The sequence below is a fragment of the Dipodomys ordii genome, unplaced genomic scaffold, assembly GCF_000151885.1.
Source record: "Dipodomys ordii isolate 6190 unplaced genomic scaffold, Dord_2.0 Scaffold150, whole genome shotgun sequence".
Classification (NCBI taxonomy): Eukaryota; Metazoa; Chordata; class Mammalia; order Rodentia; family Heteromyidae; genus Dipodomys; species Dipodomys ordii.
In genome coordinates, this window is record NW_012267366.1 from 3505552 (window position 1) to 3512018 (window position 6467).

At 36.9% G+C, this 6467-nt stretch overlaps 1 pseudogene; it reads right to left on the reverse strand.

Moving 5' to 3' along the window:
- Window positions 1–1122: 1122 nt before the first annotated feature.
- LOC105997629 lies at window positions 1123–1796 on the reverse strand (annotated as a pseudogene).
- Window positions 1797–6467: the final 4671 nt, after the last annotated feature.

Below are 6467 nucleotides of genomic sequence, written 5' to 3' on the forward strand. Positions count from 1 at the left end.
ATGCTTGATAAGAAATGTACTCATTATCTTGCCCATGTAATTGTAACCCCTCTGCACAGTATGTTCACAAAAAATTAAAATTAAAATTAAAAAAAGAAAACAGATGCTTTCAAAATAGCTTTCATTTTGTATTTTATCTATTTAATATTCCTAATCAATATACACTTCTAATTGGAACTTCATAGATATTACCCGTGTAAATGTTGAGTGTAAGTAAGGCATGTTCTTTTATTGTCAGAAGTACATCTTTATCTGTTTTGTTCAGGATGAACAGTCATTTGCTATCCCTATTACAGTGGTGTTAGTAACTTTGCTTCTAAACCAGCTACTATCATACCTCTAGTACTAACAGGAATTCAGAGAATGGTGGATCAAAGATGTAAAACTGCTTTGTGAAGTGAAGGATATTTCTATTTCTGAATCTGTGCAAAGTAGAAAGCCATAGGAGAGAATAAGGCTAGGTCTTTCAACTCTCTTCCTTTTGATTTATTTGACACATAGAAGATAATTATAGTCTACATGTCAAGACGAGATAGAACCAAAGTGTCAGCATGATTTCAGAGAAACATTCTAAAAGTTACATAGGACAATGATATTGTGTGTCTGTAAAAGATAAAAGATAATCTCTGTAGCAAGTAAGCAATATGATGATCATAGAAATTAACTGATAAAATTTTTGAGGCTAAAATTGGATTAAGACTTTAAAATCTATATATTTGAATAAAAGTAATATCTGTTCTGAACAATGACTCTGAAAACTGAAAGCTTCTTATTGACTAAGATGACTTTTAAATATCTAAATTGTTCATTGTGAGGCTCCTTCTCTTGATTCTGTTCTTAAGGAAAATGTCTGAAATTTTACTATTTTTTGGCTATTTTGTTTTTGTAATTTTGTATTATTATTATAAGGGTGATATACATTGGGGTTCCGGTTATATAAGCCAGGCAATGAGTACATTTTTTGTTTGGGTATTTTGGCCTTTTCTTCCATTTTCTTCCATAGTCCCACCACAATAATGGCCCCTTTCATTTAAACTAAAAATAAAAACCATAGAGAGTTCCTGGAGGGTGGCAGCAAAGGAATGAAGGTTTCAAAGACTGAGAGACAAGTGGGGGATGGAGTCAGCGAATGGTCTTGTCTGGCCTCTTGAAGTTGCTGGCGGTTTGGAGTTGCAGCTGGTAAGCCATTGGCTGGATCTTGAAACAACAAAGCCTGGGTACAGGCCTAGTTGGCAGGCCGCCAGGGCTGGTACTCGCGATGCACCATGAAGAGCATGTGATAGAAACTGGTGCCTAAGTAGTCGCCTTCTACGTGATGGTGCTTCGTGATTTGGGTGTGCACACATTCATGCACTTGGGGCAGTAGAGCTTCACCCACAGCCTCGCCTAGGATATCTGAAAGGATGATGGGAAGCATTGGCTGATTTTCACTGTACACACGGGGCCAGTAGCCAAAGTCTCCCTTGCTGGTACTTTTCCATTGTTTGGGTGATGCCACGGTTGGTGAGGATGTAGTGAGCGTGGGTCAATCCCTAAAGCATCTCGGCGGCCTGCTCCATCAGGTCACTCTGGTGGGGGCTATCTTCCAGCTTTTCATCAGGGACCTGCTCATTGAGTCCAGTAAGATTAAATTTGTCCTGGATGTGGTCTTCACCCACTTCACAGAAGAACTCATTGCCATGGAGCCCACAGAACCAAGAAATCCAGCATACCTCCACTGACGGGGTGGGGGAGGGGAGTTGCTGGTTTTCCAAGGAACGGCTGCAACTGCTCCCACACCAACCGCCAACCGCCATGAGGACATTTCTTTTTTGACATGGTCACCCCTTTCCTCATTCGCTGCCAGTTTTCTTTCCTTGTATTTTACTATTTAGGAAAATATTGCTCATAGCCTTGATAAACGTATTTGCTTCAATTTAGAAATGTTTTTACTTGTAACTTGCTCATACTTTTTATTATTAGTGTGCATTTAATTTTAGCATATTAGTCTATTCATAGAATCCAATGTTTTTCTCATCTTCAATTATGTAAGAAATGTTTCTGATGTGGGATTGCAATTATATATGTGGTTTGGGCAGTATGGGCTTGCAGTTGGTAGGCAAGCAATCTACTACTTGAGCCATATGTTCAAATTTCCCATTTTTTTGCCTTAGTTTATTTTTTTGGGGGGTAGGGTTTTGTGCTTTTGATTGACCTATCTTGGACTGTGATTCTTCTGTCTCTACCTCCTAGTAGCTGGGATTATAGCCGTAGGCCCCAAGGCTGTATTGCTTATTGAGATAAAGTCTTACTGGTTGCCTTGGCTGGTTTTAAACCTTGGTCTATCTGCCTACTAAGTAGCTAGCAGTACAGGTGTATGCTACCACATACTGTCCTTACCATTGTATTTCTTGTGTAATACATTTATAAGATGATTTCTTTGTTGCTTTGTATGTCCCTCCCCCATGATATAACCCCTGTTTTCACTGTATTTGATATTGGTATACTTTGTGGAGGGGAAGGGAAATATCAAATTGTTTAAATAGGGATACAGGTGGACCCATTGCAACAATGAGATGTACAAGACGTTATGTCAAAAAAACGAACTTTACAACTTTGGCCTGGGGGGGAGGGGAGATGAGAGGGGATGGGAAGGGGAAACAAAGGAGGAGGCAACAATGCTTGATAAGAAATGTACTCATTATCTTGCCCATGTAATTGTAACCCCTCTGTACTGTATTTTCACAATAAAAATGAAATATATTGTTTAAACATGTACATTAGTATTTGATTTCCTAATGCATGCATTAAATTTATAAATGAGATTAGTCAATAGTTTTATCTGGGGGAGTGGGATTCTCCATATCTGATTTGCATCTCAGTAAGTTAAGTCTCATAGAAATGAATTCGGAGTTTTATATTTTCCTTCAAATTGGAACTCAGATACATTATATATTATCTTAGAAAGATTTGATACCCTGAATTATAGTGACTTCTGTTTGAGGAAGGGAAAATTGTAAAAATTTAAAAATATACATGGCTTATTGAATCTTTCTAACCCTACTCAGGTCAGATTTAATAACTTATTTTCTTAGAAAAAATGTTCTATGGGCCTGGCTTATTTTACTTAATATAATTTTTTCCAAGTCTTTCCATTTCCTAACAAATGGGGTGATGTCATTCTTTCTGATGGAGGCATAGAATTCCATTGTATGTGTGCATATATGTATATATATGTATATATATATACATATATATATCACATTTTCTTGATCCATTCATCTACTGAGGGGCCCAAAGAAACATAGGTCCCATGGTTTCCCTCTTTTGCAATAACTAGTACATGTGTAGGACAAGCAGACTAGGTCAAAAGCCGGAGGTGGGAGGGAAGGGATGGTAGGGGAAAAACAAAGGAGGGACAACTATGCTCAATAGGAAGTATATTCATTACCTTGCTCATGTAACTGTAACCCCTCTGTACAGTGTTTTTACAATAAAAAATGTACTAAGAAAAAATGAAAGGAAACATGAAAAACTAAAAAATAAAAATTCTTAAAATTGGTTACTTGAAAATTATATAGGTATAAAGAGATAATACTGCTATTAAAGAAGTTAAGCCTAAGAGGTTGTGAATTGAGTAATAAATTTCTGGATTAAGTATGTACACAATGGGGGATACAGTCTAATAATTGATGATGGGTATATATCTAGACGTTATGTCAAAAAATGAATTTTACAACTTTGGCGGGGGGTGGAGGATGAGAGGGCAGGGATGGTAAGGAGAAACAAAGGAGGAAGGAGGCAACAATATTTGATAAGAAATGTACTCATTACCTTGCTCATGTAATTGTACCCCTCTGTATAGTATTTTCACAAAAAAACTTATTAATAAAAAGATAAAAAAGAAAAAGAAAAATGTTCTAATCATGGAGATTTTTCAAAGCTATCAGATTACAACTCTGTAGTTACCTTGCATATTTTTCAATGCCTTGACCAAAGTGTAATTTGAAAATACCTACCTTTTGCTTACCAGCTATTGTAAAAGAAGTCTAGATTTAAGAAGACTGATAACCTGATCTAAGGTTCAGGCTAAGGGTGGGCCAAAGCGGGTGAGTCTGATCAAGATACATTGTATTCATAGACTGTATCACTAAATGGCACCTCCCTTGTACCATTCAAAAGGAAAAAGAAAAAATAGAAAAAGAAAATTTTAGCCTGGTGCTGGTGGCTCACATCTGTAATTCTAGCTACTCAGGAGGCTGAGATCTGAGGATCACAGTTCAAAGTCAGTCTGGGCAGCAAAGTTCATGAGACTCATCACCAATTAACCACCAGAAATCTGGAAGTGGTGCTGTGGCTCAAGTGGTAGAGTGCTCGCCTTGAGCTGAAGAGCTCAGGGACAGCACTCAGGCAGGCCCAGAGTTCAAGCCCCTTGATGACAAAAAAAAAAAAAGAAGAAAAAGAAAAGAAAAATGAGTCTCAGGTTCTTAAGTGTCTTCTACTTTCAGAAAGCCTTGCTCTAAGCACAATCAGAATTAGCAGTTTTCTGATGGCACATACTGAGGAAATCCAAATGCCCATTTGTCCCACATTCTTTATCACATCTTGGTATCCATAACTAGGAATCACACTATTAAGTCATCTTTCAGAATAAGACTTTGGAGGCCCTGGCTTAAGCACAAATATGCTCTATATAATAGGTGTCACATTTTCCATTTCATCTCATCACTATTTTCTTCAGTCCTAACAAATTCCTGGACACTTCCAGGGGAATATATAACCAGGCTCTACAAATATATATGTACTTGTCCTTGAGAAATATATCAGTGCTAATTGTTTTATTAACTCTGTAGTCTAGATTTTATCCCATGTCAGGCAATGTCTATGCTTAATTGTGGCCTCGAATTTGCTAGCCTTTTGATTATCATATAATAATAATGTTAGTTTGGATGTTTAATCTTGATTTTTATGATCTTTGGTGAACTAATATGTAATCTACCAGTAGGAAAATCTAGACTCCTCATAGCAACAAGTACAGACTTGAGGTTACATAGATGTCCACTGACAATAAATGAGCAGGTGGAAAAATTAATTAACAGTAACAGAACTATCAATATGTATTGAACCAACAGCCTAGAAATTTAGTTGTTCATCACTTTTGAAATTTATATTGACCAAGATACATCTTACAATTCTTAGCATTATCAACTCTGTTATAAACGGAAGAATTGCATAGAATTACCTCAGTAGTAAAACCAATGGAAATAATAATCTAGTTTTCCTTAATGCTAAAAATGGAGTCTGGGAGACTCCTACATAGTGTATCTACCAAAGCTAGTAGTCTGGAATTTAACTGGCTATGTGTAGCTCTCTCTATGCATTGTCTCACATCAGCACTAAGTCTGAACATAAAAATATTGATCCCTGTACCTCATAGGGATCTTTGATGATGTAATGAGTTGCTGGTGTAAAGCTCCTTAGAGAAAGCATTTGATAAGATACAGCACTTCAAAATGCATTGAAAAACAAATCAATGGAGCCCTTATCAAATAAGATTAGTGCATAGTTACATATACCACCTCTCAGTAGCCTGAAAAAAAACACGCTTTTTTGTTTAAATCAGGGAAGTGTTAAAACTTCATTCTCTTTCCCCCATTAGTCCCAAGAAGATAGATGAAGAGAAATCACAGAGTGGAAATACCCGGAGAGAATAAAGCCAGAGACTGATTTCACATCTGCTGGGCATGCTAATGCCTCCCCCAGGCCATTTCCAAATGAGAATGAAAGAGTTGTATTGATGCCATTCACACTCCTGTACTACTCTGATGCTGAACTGTGCTGCCTAGCTTCATGCCAGGTCCTAGAGGACAAGAAGGCTTCCTGTTAGCTCATTTGATATCATAGTCAAATTGAGTCAATGTGTCACATGAGCTAAATTCTGATGTGCCTCTTGAAGTGTGTCAGAAAGTCTCTAGGTTTGTATCTATTTTACAAAATTCGAAACTCATATCCCTAATAACATTAGTTTGTGTATATATTTCAGAACAAAATAGGATGGTTGAGCTCAGAAGGGATTGGCAAATGAATGTAATTCTAGCATGTGCCTCACAAATGAAGTCATTGCCTTGTAACATAACCCTAATACCAGTGCTTTCCTAATTTTAAGGTCATACAAATTGCACAAGGCTCATGTTAAAATGCAGTCTTAGTCCATACAATTGAGTGGGATTGGATATGCTGCATTTCTTAACATCTCTCAATATTGTGGTCCACAGACCACAATATGAAGAAGAACGCAGTACAGTCACACAATGCAAGTATTCCTTAATTATCTTACAATGGTAGAAAAAGAAGAAAAAGAATGGAAGTAACAAGATAATGAAGGAATTATGGGAATGTCTGGATCTTCAAATATCTAAGTGTTTCAATTAGTGCACAATAGATAATTTACTATCGTTGAGCAAATGGATATTATAGTTCTGTATGAT